The sequence below is a fragment of the Hermetia illucens genome, chromosome 1 (genome assembly GCF_905115235.1).
Source record: "Hermetia illucens chromosome 1, iHerIll2.2.curated.20191125, whole genome shotgun sequence".
Lineage (NCBI taxonomy): Eukaryota > Metazoa > Arthropoda > Insecta > Diptera > Stratiomyidae > Hermetia > Hermetia illucens.
The window spans coordinates 84,764,555-84,781,775 of record NC_051849.1 but is presented as its reverse complement, the minus strand read 5'-3'; positions in this window follow the sequence as shown (position 1 = coordinate 84,781,775).

The following is a 17,221-nucleotide window of genomic DNA, read 5'->3' as shown; positions in this document are numbered from 1 at the left end:
TGTCTGTCTGTCACACGCATTTTTCTCCAAAACAGCTAAACCGATCCAAACGAAATTTGGTGGACAAATGGGAGCTATGAATTTCCACGTATACAGCGAGTGACATAAATTTAGGTGGAGCTTAAAGGGGGGCTCCCATACATGCAAAGGGGGGATTCAAAAATTTTTTTCACCGGATATAGTTGTGTAGGGTATCAAATAAAAGGTCCCGATTTGTAGTTCTGATATTAGTTTTGGCATAAATTGCAAAGTGCGTCAGTAAGGAGTCAAAATGTACGCACTTGAAGTGAGACAGGACTCATTTTCGGAAACTACTCAACCTAAAAATCCGAAAAAAATCAGGGTGGTGCGCCTAGATGAAATCTAGGCCTCAAAATATGTCCCATTCCGATATCTGCTCAAATAAACGTACTAATAGTATATTACTACTTTTTAGAAATTTACTGAAAAACCCCCTTAAATTCATCCTAGGACTTCCGAATTTTGTACCAGCATAGGGGATAATATTTCGCATATATGTGCTAAATTTCATGGAAATCAGGCAACTAACGCCAAAGTTATAGCAGTTCAAACTTAGCAATTTCGCGCCAGTTTACTGCTTCCAAAGCCATGCAAATCAGATGCTGACGTCATAATTACCCGGAATAATTGACATTCGCGTGGAATATTCAAGTCGCATTTATGAAGAATCTTTTTATCTGCAGCCCTTTTTAAGGTTTTGTGTAAAACACATATGTGAAATCTAATCTTCGAGAGATGTCCCATTCCGGTATCTGCTCAAATAAATTTACTAATAGTATATTATCAACCTTTAGAAATTGACTAAAACCAAACTGCACCGGCATAGAGGACAGTCTCGTGCATACACATGCCAAGTTCCATGAAAATCCAACTATTAGTGTCAAAGTTATAGAAGTTCAAACTTTTCGTGCTAATTAACAGCATCCTAATAATAAAATGCTGACGTCATAATTAACGAGAATAACTGAAATTCGAGTGAAATATGAAAATTCCATTCAAGAAGAATCTAATTCTCCCTAGCCCTTTTTAAGGTTTTGTGTGAAACAAAACCTTATTAGAATCGAGACGGTGTCTGTCTGTCCGTCTGTCTGTCTGTCTGTCTGTCTGTCACACCCGATTTATTCGGAAACGGCTAGACCAATTATCACGAAAATTGGTGAGAGTATGTAATCTGGTGTTCCCTTTACATGCAGTAAGTGGCGCCATCTTGTGTTAAGTTTAAGGGGGGGCTCGCCATACATGTGAATGAAGGGTGTACATTTTTTTTTGCAGAATGTAGCCATGTGGGATATCAAATGAAAGGTCTCAATTAGTACTTTTCGAAACTGGTTCAATATTTGATGTTGGGTGAAACAAAGGGGAGTGAGGGCTCAAAATATGACTCCCAAAAAGTGTAACAGGTCTCGTTCTCAGAACTTATCCAACCGAAAAATCTGAAAAAAATCACAGTGGTGAATCCCTACGAAATCTAGGCCTCAAAATATATCCGGTTCTGATATCTACACAAATAAATTTAATAATAGTATATCTCCATATTTTAGGAATTTACCCGGCATCCCCCTTATGTTCATTCCAGAAGTACAAAATTTACCATGCATGTAATGAAGAACATAATGCACAGTTTCGTCAAGTTTGAAGAAAATTCAACTAATATTAACAAAGTTATAGGGGTTGAAACTTCACAATTTTTTGTGAAATTCGTGCACCCTATAACCTGCATGACGTCATCATCACATATCAATTCATCAATACCACAACGAAATGAGTTCTTATGAATTGGGTCGTAGAGAATTATTTTGTTTTATTTTTTATTATTTGTCAACCAGACATGTGTGTATGTAGGTATATAATATATGCGTGCTAATGAACTTTGCGGGTAGTGCCTAATTCAGATAGATATAAGAAGTAAATCTGAAATATGGGTACGATAAATTTATATACTTGCATATATGTGTACAGTGTTCGGAAATAGGCAGTTTGTTTGTTTAAGGTGAGCGTAATATCTATGGTTGTAATATGTACGTATGTCTCGTAGTTTGGAAAAATATGAATGATTATGTTGGGTTTGTAGCTATATACGGATAGAAAAATGTGCGTTGAAATTTCTTACATAAGATGAACACAAAACCTTTATACCGGAAGCGCGAGCTTCCGGTATTCCGACTTGTTTATATTTGATGTTGGCATTTGTTAAATTGTTGGCATTTGCTAATAATATTAAACTCAGGGTGTGAGGCGTATGAGGTTGACCATTATCAACACAGGGCTTTCTATCAAATGATTTATTTAAATCGCTTTCTAGAAAATAGAGGGCAATGGAATTTTTAGCTATATTACACGGAGCTGTCGTGCACTCGTCGCTCCTCCCATCTTTTTCTTTTTCTTCGGCCTTCAGTCCACAAGCGGGGTCGGCTCGTCGTGATCGGTTTCGTCATTTTATTTTATCAAATTCCTGATCAGGATGTAATTGCGAGACCTTTAAACCCCCATCCAGCATACCAAGCGACCATTGTTTTGGCCGGCTTTTTGGTTGCTTACCATTGCTTTCGATGTTCTGACCATCCAAAACACCTCTCTTGCAGTTTTTCCACGATTGCTGCAAACCCGTTCGATCGCGGATATTCTCATTTCAGACGTAATCAAAACGTGTCACGCCACCAGTGCAATGCAACATCTTCGTCCCCATTACCGCAAGACGCTGTTCATTGACTTTTATAGTCGGCCAATACTCAGAACTATAGAGAGCGGCAGACGGACGACATTGCAGTAAATTTTAGATTTGGGACGTGCGCTGATACGTCGATCACAAAGAACACCAGTTGGGGAATGCCACTTCATCCAGGTTGCGTTATTGTGTGAAATTTCATAACGCACTTCTCCATTGGCAGATAGCATTGACTCGAGATATTTAAATCGCTGAGTTCTGGCAATGGCAGTAACCTGCCCCTCGAGATATTTAAATCGCTGAGTTTTGCCAATGTCGGTAACCTGCCCTTCGAGATATTTAAATCGCTCAGTTCTGGCAATTACAGTAACCTGCCCAGAACTGAACGATTTCAATATCTGGGGTTAACGCTATAAGCCAATGGAGAACTACTTTATGCTCCTCACATAGGGAAACACAAAACCTTTTATACCTGAAGCGTCAAGCTTCCGGTTTCCCGACTTGTTTGATGTTTGGCATTGGCGGAGATCTCAAAGTTGACGAACTTCTTCTGAATGGGTGCTTTTCCTGGTTCTGGAGTACCTCCTGTTGCTGCTCCTTTTGAATATGTGCTGTCGATGTTCTTGCTGTTTTTGTTGTCCAACGATCTGCTTTCAATTCACCCTTCTTCGGTTTTCTTACTGGTGTCCTTGGTAGAGCCTGTGTCTGTCCGTGTGTCTGTCACAGGCACTTTTCTCAGAAACGGCTATACTGATTGACACGAAATTTGGTGAGAAGGTGGGACCTGTGGACCCCCAGACATGCAGTGAATGATATCCTCCCACGTTAATATTTAGGGGAGGCCCCCATACATGTAAAAGGGGGGTGTAAAATTTTCTTTCACCAAATATAGCCATGTGGAGTATCGAATGAAAGCTGTTGATTAGTACTTTTCGAAGCCGGTCTTAGTTTTGAGATTTGTTAAAAAGGCGGGGAAAGGGAGGCGTGCAAAGTGATGATTTCTTTAACAGAGCCATTCTAAGAAACTACCCAGCCGAAAAATCTGAAAAAATCATGAAGCTGCTTCTATGCGGTGCCCAGGCCTCAAAATGCTTTCCATATCGATATCTGTTCAAATTAATTAAATAATAGTATATTACCATATTTTTTGGGAAAATTGAATAAAAACCCCCTTAGGTTTATCTCAGAGTTATAATAGTTGGTAGTAGTTTAAAATACAGGGTGCGGCAGCATAACTTCCTTTTTTAAAATGCGCGCCACTCAGTTAGTTGATGTCATAGCGGAGCGCTAGTGGTCTCGTTCAAGAGGGGATACTGTAAAGTTTTGTCCTGACACGGTTCAGTCGCCATCATGCGTTGGAATAGTGAGGAGCGTGCCTTTGCCGTTGAGGTTTACTTTTCAAGCGGATGTTCGGTTATTGCAACACAGCGTGCATTTCGGAATCGCTTTAATTTAGCCCCGTTGGCTCCCGTCCCAGACCCCAAATCAATTGTTACATGGGTCACTAAATTGAGACAAACTGCAAGTGCGACAAAAGGAAGAACTGGAGTCCCTCGGCCCGTTAGATCACCTGAGAACATTGAAGCAGTGAGAGCGTCAATGTTGCGATCGCCACGGCGTTCTGCGCGCAAACACGCATCTGCCCTTGGACTATCCGATCGTTCTGTGAGAAGAATTCTTCGTGATGATCTTCATTTTCATCCCTATAAGATGGCGATAGTGCAGAAACTTACAGAACGTGACTTCAATTCTCGGATGAACGCGTGTAAGCTTCTTCTTGATGTCGTTCCCGAGGGTGCTATTATTTTTTTTAGCGATGAAGCCCATTTTCATTTGTGTGGGTCGGTTAACAAACAAAACATGCGCTACTGGGCTAACACCAACCCTCGAGAATTGCATCAAAAGCCTTTGCATTCGCCCAAAGTCACAGTGTGGTGTGCAATTTCCTCAGCTGGAATTATTGGTCCCTGGTTTTTTGAGGAAAATAAGGTTACACTGACCGTGAATTCGGACCGGTATGTAAACATGCTACAGAATTTTTTTTCCCACTGCTAGAAAATTTGGATTTGGGGGACACTTGGTTCCAACAAGACGGTGCAACAGCACACACTTCAAGAGCATCGATGGCTGTTTTGAGGGAACACTTTCCAGAGCGCCTTATCTCAATTAGAGGCGACTTGGAATGGCCGGCATGCTCCCCCGATCTGTCCCCTTGTGATTTTTTTCTATGGGGTTTTTTGAAATCCCGTGTTTATGTGAACCGTCCAAGAACCCTACAAGATTTGAAGACCAACATCCTAAAGAAATTCCCAACATAACACCTGCTATGCTAACAAGAGTCATGACAAACGCCAGAAATCGGTTTACGCAATGTATGGAGAATGGGGGACCTCACCCAACAGATTTGATCTTCAAAACAATGTAAATAAAAACTTTAGACATGTACCTACATTATAAAAAATAAATAAATATCTTCCGATGCATACAATAGTTTTTATTAAGTTTTGAAAAAGGGAAGTTATGCTGCCGCACCCTATATAATATGAAGCATATTATCTCTAAGATTGATCAAAATCATACTATTAGTAACAAAGTTACAGTAACTCAAAATTGTCTTTACCGTGTAAATTTACTACCCGAGGTACTAAATCTGATATGCTAAATGCATATTCTTAACGGGCTGCGTACAAATGAGATAGTTCTACACTCAAATATACTCACACAAGAAGCAAACAAAACCTTTCATACCTGAAGCGCCCAGCTTCCGGTTTCCCGACTTGTTTTAATTAGTCTGACTATTGCAAGTGAACAGTCTGTAAAACAAAATCGGGATCCTAGGAAAACAGATTGAACAAGTTCAATGAGCTCCTTGGCAACAAAGCCGAGCTTCTTTGAGATCAACTGGAAACTCTGAATCGAAAATCGAAGCCAACGTGGTAAAACAGTTCCATGGTAGAACGGAGAATTGCAAAGACTCAGGAAATCAACCAGATGAAATCGTGCTTGTAAAAGCAATAAAAATGAATAAGAAGACTGCATGAATTTCCGGAAGTACCAGTGTGAATATAAGAGACTTGTAAAACTTTCAAAATGAAACTACTTAAGAGCATACTGGAAGGTGAAAGAGAGGCTGCCCTCAAGGAGGCGAGCTATCGCCGCTTCTATGGAGTATGTTGATCGGCTCACTACTATGCATACTGGAAAATCACGCTCAAGTTTATGCGAATGAGGTGGCTATGCAAGTTGTTAATCGAGATCTCGGAACAGTGCTAAAAATACACAACACGTTATTGATTTGATTAACAGTTGGTGCCTCGAGCATGGACTTTCAGTAAATCAAAATAAAAAAGCTGGTACTAATTACAATACGGAAGCAGTATAGTCTCTGCCTTTGAGAAGAGGGGTACAACCCCTCACCTGCCCGAAGGATTGAAATATCTGGAAGTTATTCTAGACAAGAAGCTCATTTGGAGCAAAGATGTTGAGCTCAAGATGAAACGATTTCTCAAGGTCTATGGGCTGTGTAGGCGAGCCTTTCCCTCGAGAGGGAGACTTAGACCTCAGGTAGTAATGTGGAGAAATGTTGCTATGTTCGCTTATGCATCCTAGCATGGTGGGTTAAAGTGAAACAGAAGAGTTTTCGCTGTAAACATACAACACTAAAAAGAACTGTGTGGCCGAGTATTACCGGTGCCATGAGCACGACATCCTGCGCATTTCTCAATACATTACACTATTTACAGCTTTTGGATTTGTTTATTCAGAGCACTGCGACGAGAGCAGCTCAAAGAATAATACGATTAGGTCTATGGGAAAAAACGGACGTGGAGGATACAAAGCATTGGAGGAGTTATTGGAAGAACTGAATCCAGTTTTCGCAATGCTTTTTGATTCTCAGACACTCATACATCTGTTTGGTAGAAGATACGAACTTTTCTTGAAACGAAGAGAAAATTGGGGTGAACCAGAAAAATGCGTAGCGATAGTCAAGTTGCATTGAGAGCGTTGAACAGTCCTTTGATCACTTAAAAAATTGTTTAGGACTGTATAAATCGATTGAATTCTGATTGTAGATTCAATGCGGTCAAACTACTGTGGGTACCCCGTCATCGCCGTATAGAAGGAGATGAAATCAAGGATGCTTTATCACAAAATGGTTCAATTTTCTCCATACTTGGACCAATTGGGGTGTCAGTAGCATTCGCTAATGCTGCTATCAAAAACTGGGAACAAACTAGAGGTGCGCAAAAGATCACCTTAGTAACTAACGTGAGATCATATCACTTTTTCAAAGGTGACATTGCATTGCAATATCACAAACATCAATAGGTTGTATAATATTTTCACATGCAGAGAACAGGGCACCAGCATTACTTCACTTAGATAACATATATAATATTTAAAAGCCGCCAATAAATGGAATTAGAACTCGATAGTCGCCTCGGCTGCTTATAGTAGGAAATATAATGAAGAGGAACGCTATACATACCATACATCAACCAACAGTCGACATTCATTCCAATCCAAGACATTACAAATCAATTACTCAAAGCCAAAAATCTGCTTTGCCATATTCACATGACCCCGAAATCGTTTTCTAACCTAAATCTAGCCCGAAGCCAGGGTAAAAGCCAGCCCACACCCAGCCCGAAACCGCCTAAAGCAAGCCCAAAGCCAGCCCAATACTGGGCGATGATATCGGTAACTGCCGTCGCCACAAGAGCGGCAATGTTAAGGGGGTCATCCCGTGTGAAGGCCGTTTTTTTTTTGCTTTTTTAGAAATTTTTTGTGAAGAACTGGATAAAGAAACAAATATTAATTTTTCACCATAGATTTATTGATATCTTGAGTGTGCATAGTAGTTTTTCCAGCTTGATCGCATAGTTGATTATTGAAATACAGAGCAATTTATACACCCATCTCCAAAAAAAGGTGTTTTTTCTGCTGCCACGATAGAGGGCGCTACGATTATTTTAAAGAAAAAAAGTAAACGGCATTTTAACGTCAAGACTTAACTACATTCCGCACACTAGGATTATTAAAAAATGTTAAAAGGTAAATTTTGGTGCCTCGTTAAACTTTTTTTTGTCAATTTTGGTGTTTTTTAAGACTTTTTTAATGAATAAAAAAAAACTACAGAATGAATCGCAATTATCCTAATTTGCGGACCGTAGAAATATGTTCTAAATAATAATCTGAATAATCGGTGGCAGCCGATTTTCAATATGCGGTTTCGAGGCTTTTAGTGAAGTCATTCGAATCTCATTCGCACCGATAAATACACGCTTCATAACGGCGATGGGCATAAATCTGGCATGTGACTTATTACGTGTTTAGCACTCTAATTTCCGAATGACTTCGAATATCAACAAATCACTTTGCCCATATATTCTACACTATATCTAGATATAATTGATGCCAAAAAAAAATTCAATTCCGCGGATCCAGCACGCGGGATGACCCCCTTAAGCAATGCAATGTTGTTTGGTAATGTGATGATGTTAGTTAATGCGATGATATTGTAATATTTGGTAAAGCTTGGATTGCGTTTGGCGGTATCACTTTTGTAATGTTACATAGATCATCTATATAGGAAATCTTTATTTGTTTAAGGACTTGTAACGTGCTTCAATTTTCTTTGGGATTAGATTTCCAATTAATAATAGAATGAGCACTACGAATTCTGAAAAGTACCTTTAGCAGTTTTTTAACCGACGTCTCAGATGGTCCTATAAAGCGCCTGTATTACGATGAACATAGTGAAGAAAATAACTGATCAATTCCAAGCATCCCTTGCCCTTAGTATAGAGAAACCGAATATGCAGGACACCATGAATTATCTGCAAGTTCTTTCTGCTTTTGGTCCACTCACCAGAGATAAGCAAACACTAGCCCATGCATAGTTAGAAAAGAAAAGCGCATGAACACATACACATCAAATGGGTATGTCCCAATCCGCCGCCTGGGGTCTGTCTTGATTGACACCAAATTTGCTGGAAAAGTGGGAACTGTAAACTCTCATGCATACAGTGAGTTACATCGTTCTATTTGAAATTTAGGTAGGGTCTCCATATTTGCAAAAGGAAACTGTTTTTTCACCAAATATATTCACGTGGGACTTTGAATGAAAGGTCTTGATTAGTAATTTTCAAAACTGATTTCAATTTTGTCATTCTCAAGGGGAGTAGGGAGGGGCTGAAAAGTGGTCATTACTTTCACGGGCCCGTTCTCACAAAAGTACGCAGCTGAAAAAGCACAAGTTGCTACTGTATGGTGCCTAGGGTCCGAAATACCCTCTATACTAATATGTTTTCAAATAGAGTTAATAATAGTAAATTACTATAATTTTTAGCAATTAACTGTAAAACTTTCTTTAAGGGGAAACCATATTTGAAGGTTTTCATACTCGATATTTTTTTTATTGCATGGATCGTTCGCTTAGCTATTCCAGAATACATTGCAGAAATTTACAGCTACAAAAGTAAAAAATTACCAAGAACATGAACCAAAATTCGGAATGAAATCATATTTCTGAGGGTGCCGTTTTTTGCATAATTTGTGAAAAAATAGTGAAAATATAAATATTTTTTTTGAACACCTGCAACATTTTTTATTTGGGTTATTTTCACCTGAATTGAGGTTCATATTCTTAGAAAATAAGTTAATGATGTAAAATTAAAAGTTCTTTGGTTTAAGATAAAAATTGGAGTCGCTACATGTCCCGCAGAGCTCTAGTTACGACCTTTATTTTCAGCTCAAATTTAAAATTTCTAATGACGTTTCCCCTTAAGGGGGTCATCCCGTGTGTCGATTTTTTTTTTTTGCATGAATTGTATCTATATATAGTGGAGAATATGTGGGCAAAGGGATTTTCCGATATTCCGAGTCCTTCAGAAATTACAGGGTTAAACAGGTAAGGAGTTTGCAGCCGCGGCTACAGTACTCGATGAGAAAGAGCATCGAATATTTTTTTACCTGTTAGTTTTTTACCCGAGCCTTATCAATTTCAAATATAAAAAGATAAAAAACCAATCAATTGTCTAAACTTATTTGCTGTTTGGAATAAAAAGGATAATCCAGTCTAGAGTGAGCACTGAAAGGCGTTCAAGCCATACTCAGATATATTTTGTTGTATTGTGTATTGTGCTGTTTGTGTGTTCAGTGATTTTTTTAAATGGATCGTACGAAGGGAGATCGCTTTAACGTTCAACGTCATGCTCGCACTAAAAAACGAGTATTCCATGGGAATCAATAGTTATCAGAGAAGAAAAAGGACTTCGCATCAACATCAGCAAAGAAACTTTTAGCAAGCATGAACATGGATGTTCCAATTGCGACAAGTTTTGTATATCGTATAATATATTGGATTTTGCTGGGGTTTTCTCCGGTATTTCTGGAAATTTCTGCAAATAATAAAATATACGTAGTAGTAAAAAAGGAATGCTTAGGACATGTCGAGAAAAGAATGGGAACGCGGCTTAGAAATGCAAAGAAGAATCACAAAGGCATAGGTCGAAAAGGGGCTAGAAAACTTACTGATAAGGACCTCACTACAATTTCTGGGCAAGCTATTCGTCGACACGCGAATTCGATAGAAGGAATCAAGCAAGAAATTTGGGAAATTTTCTTCCATAAATGTTATACAGACGAAAATCCTCAGCATCAAAATTGTCCAGCAGGCGAGGACAGTTGGTGCACACGGCGCAAAGCGGAAGCTAAAGGAGAGCTGGATAGTTTTCACCACGAGAAGGCACCTTTGACTGAAGATTTTCAAACAGGCATCAAACCAATCTACGAAGATTTGTCACGAGATGGTCTCTTGAACAGATGTTTAGGAGCAGAGACCCAGGATAACAATGAGTCGTTAAATGCATTGATCTGAACTTTCGCTCCTAAACACCTTCATTCTGGGGCCAAGGTCGTAGAAATAGCCACTTTTCTGGCTGTAATTATTTTCAATGAAGGATTCAATTGCATTCTCGACATCCTAGTGACAATGGGATGTCAAGTTGGTCGCATATGTCAGGTTTATACCGACCGCCGTAATGAAGCGCGGTCCGAACGACGATCGACTCACCTCGCTAAAAGAGCCACAATTGACACCAGAGAGCAACAAGTGGCCTTGCAAGACTTTTTTGATGATACGGAAGGTGCTCTCTATGGACCAGGTATAGCAGATTAATGGTGAGCTAAAAATTTTACTGTTGATAATCACATTTAAATTTTCAAATGCGTTTTTCTCGAAACTGCATCTTGAAAATCGGCTGCCACATTAGCTCAAAATCTATCCAACCAAATTCTTTGAAATGTTCAGGGCTTCTTTAATATATATTTCTACGGTCTGCAAACTAGGATAATTGCAATTGGATGGGTAGTTTTTTTTTATTCATAAAAAAGCCGTAAAAAACACCAAAATCCTAAAAATTAAGTTTAAAAGCCCACCAAAAATTTACCTTTTAATATTTTCTAATTATGCTAGTTTGCGGACCGTGAAATATTGTCCACATTAAAATGCCGTTTAGTTTTTTTCCCTCAGATGAGTACAGCGCCCTCCAGCGTGGCAGCAGAAAAACACCTTTTTTTGGAGATGGGTGCATAAATTAACACCTATTCCAAAAATTAGCTACGAAATCAAGCTGAAAAATTTATCACATATACTAGAGATATCAATAAACATATGGTGTTTCACGTTTCTATCTTTATCCAGTCCTTCAAAATAATTTTTCGAAAAAAGGCAAAAAAAACGGCCTTCACACGGGATGACCCTCTTAAATGCATTCTAGAATCATGAAATTCTGCGGCAATATAGACTAGTACCGAGCATGATCTTACCAAGTTATAGCAGGTCAAATATGTCGATTCAGTGCAAATTTTAAGACTTTGAATGCGAAAGTGGGTATTCTGAAATGATATATGCACATACATACTAATGGGACAAATGTCCACTCAAATGTTTTCACAAAAGAAATACACCAAAGCTTTCATATCTGTAGCGTCCAGCTATCGGTTGAATGATGAATGTACGACGCGCTCGGCAGAAAATATCCGGCTTTAATCAATCGAAAGCGCGTTATCCTGCAGCAAAACAATGCAAAACCACGTACTGCCAGATAAGTCCAAGAAAAATTGGACTTTGCGCATCCAACTATCACCATTTTCGGTCGTGGCCGCAACTGAAACAATCTGAATGACGTCGAAAACAGATGCCGAGAATTTTCCGCCCCAAAAACCACGATTGTTGTAAAATTTTGTTTAAATTTTTAATAAAAAATTGGAAAAATCTTTTAGTTTACTCCTCTATTATTAACTTTATTTGAACAGGCATCGGTATGGGAAGTATTTTAAGGCCTGCATATCTTGTGCATAGATGACCACATTTCTTTTCAGATACTGGGATTGAGTAGTTTCTCAAAACGGGTCATTGTAGTAACTCACCCTTTTCGGGCTCTCGCACCCCCGTCCTTTGCAAACGATGTCAAAACTAATTTCGGTTTCATAAAGTACTAAGTACTAGTGTCCAGATAGTTGAGTAGATAGAGAACAAAGCTGTCGTACGGAAGGTCGCGGTTCAAATCTCACTGGTGCCAGTAGGATTTGTATTGTGATTGCATATTGGATACCACTCGACTCAGCTGTGAATGAGTACCTGAGTCAAATCAGGGTAATAATCTTGGGCGAGCGCAATGCTGACCACATTGCTTCCTATAGGGTGCTATAATCCTGTAGTGTACCGTTACGGCCTTGAATGAAGTGCTCTACCACACTTGAAGGCCCGGATCCAATTGGATTGTTGCGCCAACAATTATTATAAAATATTAATGAAGACCTTCAATTTGATACTCCATGCGACTACACTCAGTGGAAAAAATATGCACCACCCACACACACAAAACCTTAAAACAGTACTGTTCCATGAAAAGGCAATAATACAATTGAGAAACGAAATAAGCGCAAGCACTTAGCAAAATTGTTCGAGATCTGCAGATAAGTGAGGGAAGTATACATAATAATAATAATCGTTTGCGCAACACTCCATGTTGGATCAGGGCCTTGAAGTGTGTTAGAGCACTTCATTCAAGACCGTAACTAGGAGGCAATGTGGTCAGCATTGCGCTCGTATACATGGAATAATTAAAAGCGATTCGGAATTTGAACCTTTCCAGCTAAAACAAGGTCAAAACCTAGAAGGCAGTAAAAGCAAACGAAAAGAAAGAGATCAACCATTGTTAAGGAGGCACGAAAGTCTCTTGTCTGGATTTTTTTATGAGAAATTGTTCACTTGACAACTACGTCACAAAATTCAAAAAATTTTAAATATTCGTTCGAACCTTTTCGGATGCAGATAACTAAGAAAGGGGGAAACAGAAATTATTACTACAGGTAAAACACCCTTGGTTTTCGTAGCAAAATGCGTCATTATCAATGCAAATTGCTACGTCCATGACATTTTGGAATCTGTTCTACTGCCTTAGAGTCAACATGACTCTGGATGCCATCGTTGGATCCTACCGCATGTCTCAGTATCATTTCATCGTTCAAATGTTATTATGGTCCGAAGCTTATTGACTTTATGACCACAGAAGAATGATATTTTTATTCGCCGCATTTAAATCCACTCATTAATTTCATTAGGGAGAATGATTCAGAATAAGGTGTGCACATCTCCTCTCCTTGGAATTGTGGTATGAATTAAGTGAAAATATTGTTCATCCTCCTGCGGAGCATTAGAACAACATTTTCCAGAACATTAGAACAACCTCTATCAGAAAGGCTACGAATACTGCCTACGGTCTCGTGGCAAAGCAGAGGCAACTCATCAGATGCTGCCTCACTTCTGCCCTGGGAGTAGTGTTACCGAAGCTATTAACAGGTATTGTATGCTGCCTTTTAGGATTCGTAAAATACTACATGGGTGCGAAATATTCCGACTGTAAATCCTCCTGAACTTCAGACTTCAAACTTGGCTCGAGGTAAAAATGTTTGCTTAGGGATTGAGGAGTTCAAAGTTCTCATCCACTTGATGTCGAACCGGACCAAATGTAGGGAAATTTACGACGATATTTTGTTCTAGTTCACAGACTGCTCTCTACGGGTTTAACATCCAAGTCTTAAAAACGCAGGTGACTTACGGCTTCATACCAGAGCTTTCCATTTGATTCGGTCTGACATCAAGTGGATCCGAACTTAGAACAAACAAAAGCCTCTATCAGGCTTAAGGCCAGTTCGAAAATTGAGTTCACATTATTACTCGCTCTTGTTACTTCCTTAATAATTTTACGAAATTTTATAAATTTTTATAGAATAATAACGTAGCTATCCACAAAAACTACATAACAATTTATATGGGGCACTATTTGCTTTTCAGAAAATGACTAGAAGCCCCCCTTAAGTTCATCCTAGAATCAAAGATGCAGTAATAAAAGCTATATTATAGAGCAAGATACTACCAAGTTTTGTATTATTAACAAGGTTTTAATACGTTATTTTTTTCTCTTTTGCGAGAGTTTATGGCAATCTAAGACGTTAAATGTTATTATGATATTAGAGTGAATAGTCTGACATAATACATACATTTCGAACCAGGTACAAATTGGACAAATGGCTATTCAGATATTCTACGTAAGGAATATATAAAATCTTTCCAACGTGTTTGCTATTTCTATGAGAATGAGAATAAAGAAAGATGACATGTTAATATTTAAGGTTTTGTGAAAAATAAAACCTCAAGTTTAGATATGAAACATCAAGTTTAGATATACCTATCTACTGAAGCGGAGATCAGAATCAAACTTACATACATAAATTACCTTTAATGTATTTCCAAAAGGAGCGATTTAAACCTTTCAGAAAAATTAACATTTCATTATTTTTATTCATCGTGTTATTTTTCTTTTTATGGTCAAAGGGCATGTGTGAGTGTGTGTTTATTTTATGGGCCTGGATCGTGGGATTCATTTTTCCAGTGATAATTATTAATGTTTGCTTTTGACGGCAATGTTTCCCCATTGCAGTATTTGTTTAAATCATTGCACAATCATTTCACAGACCAATGTACGGAATTGAATCAATCAGATCCTGAAATGTACTTTAAAATTATTTTCCTCTTTTCATTTTTCTCCGTAAACGAATTGAAAGCGCAGTACACAATTCGTACAAAGTAAACGATGCGCTTGGAGCACTAAAAAAATAAAATTTTAAAATGTTCAGCGAGTCAACTGCAATTTCAGTTAGTTGGGGTGGGGGTGGCTTTCTTTTGTAAATTTTTCGAAAATTCCAATGGAATCATTGCTTGAATTAAAGTACAGTGTGTGTGCAAAGGCATTTCTGCGATCATTCCGGGAAGTAGTAAGTTAAAAACGACGGTTACTGCTTGGTAGTTGTGTGTGAAAAGCCTACATTTTCAGAACGTTTTCTGATGGGGTTAGCGTATCTGTTTCCTATTTCAGTAAATACGAAATTACTGCCTGATGTGAAATTGACAGAAAAATTCATTATTATATTATATTATCATTCGTGGAAAAACTAGTAATTTGGTTTGTTTCTACTTTTCCGGATTGACCATTTTCTTATACATATAGTACCCAACCAGTACCCAACTTGTTCAGGCTTTTCAACATTCACTAAGTGAAGGCGTGTGTACCAGCATGCATCTTGGAATGGGGGTGAAGCAATCGAATCCTAAAGTCCGTAGAGTTGTGATTTCATCGCAAATGCAGGTCAGCTGTTGCCACTACCATTGGTGTTGCTACTGCTGCTGCAAATTCATGCCATTTTGGGTATTTGCGGTCGATTGGGCTCGTAAAATAAACTGAAATCGGCTTTGCTCTGATAGGCAAATTTCCATTTGAAATGAGAAGTAATGGATGGAACCACAACACGACCGGGTGCAAAGGCCATGCAAGCAAATGAGCAGTCTCACCTCATATATAAATCATTAATGAACGAATATTTGGTAAAGGCCATAATTGTAATAGTCAGACGGAAACGTATAATGGAAATATCAAACGCAATCACTAATTTTAATGGAGGAAATCTCAAATTGGAAATAACTAATATAAACTTCTAGTTTTCTATGCTTTTGGTATGAAGAAAATGAAACAAGAACAAATGAAATAAAAGATTTCGAACAAACGCAGCTTACATTGAGGATGTTCTTGGTACTCTTCTTCACTTTTTTTGATATTCGCTGAAATTGACTTTAGTGTGGTATGACGCGGGCCATAATGCGTCAATCACGCTTATGTACTTAGTTTTTCCAATTGAAATATGGATACGCGGATATTCTCGGATTAAATTTTTTTTCTTCTATTTCAAAAGTTATGTATGCTTAATATGCGGGGGCGAACAGTGAGTTGGCTGGGGCCCTGGGTTAATATTCTTTTGGATCAATCAAATAATTGCCTTCTTGTCAAAATACAGTTTTCAATAAAGATTTAGAAAAACGCAAGCAAGGATGACAGTAAAATATTTTATTCATTTAAGGGGGCGTGACGTGTTCGAATTTTGATTTTTTTAATTTTTTTCAAACGGTTTTTTTTTGCAGAAATAAAGGATATTTGGATGAAATTTTGTTTGTATATTGTTGTAATCTGAGTGTAATTATGCGGTGTTTCCAGCGATTCATTATTTGAAATAATAAAAAACTTCTTTTTCCTTATTCGCTAGTGTTGATATTTTTATTTTTGCAAATACCGATATTTCGGGAACCGCTTGTTCCCTTCATCAGTGCTAACAAGACTACTTGTTCCCTTCATCAGTACTAACAAATTTAAATTCATTAGTGCTAACAAGATTTGTTAGCACTGATGAAGGGAACAAGTGGTCCCCGAAATATCGGTGTTTGCAAAAATAAAAATATCAACCTTAGCGAATAAAAAAAAATAAGTTCTTTGTTATAATGTGAAAGTCTAAAAAAAAAGGTTTTATGAAGTTTTCCATGTAAATCAAAATATTTAGCACCTATCTCCTTCTCCGAGGTTCATTCAATTTCTTTAAATATGTACAATAAAAACAATGGTCAAGTGGTTTCAATACCGGTAAAACCAGTTTCCAAAGTGTTGTCTTCTATTTATACTATGCTAACAAAACGGGAATGTGTAACAGACCCATTATAAAGCAGACGTTTTAAAAAGAAAGGCACGACACAAGAAGTAATAATGATAATAATAACTCCACTGTAGCCGGACCCAAGCCCGATTGTGAAAGCAGGAGGGATGGATAGCTTCAATCTGAACAGCTGTACGCTACCACAGCGTCTCAGAGGATAGGTAAGGAAAGTGGTGGAACTTTGTAATCTTGCAGATTGCTCACTCGGGAAGTTATCACCATACCTGGCAGTGAGGGATAAAATGCACCACCAAAAATGAGAAGAAGACAAAATTTGAGGTCCGGTACGGATAACTGGCGGGAGTCGTCTGACTTGGTGACTAGATCGGGCTCCCGTAATGGACAACAAGGCGTCGAAACCGCTAGTCGTGGGGTGGTTTGGCGTCTACGCGCCACGATGACCGGGAACATTCCTTCGCCTGCTGCAGC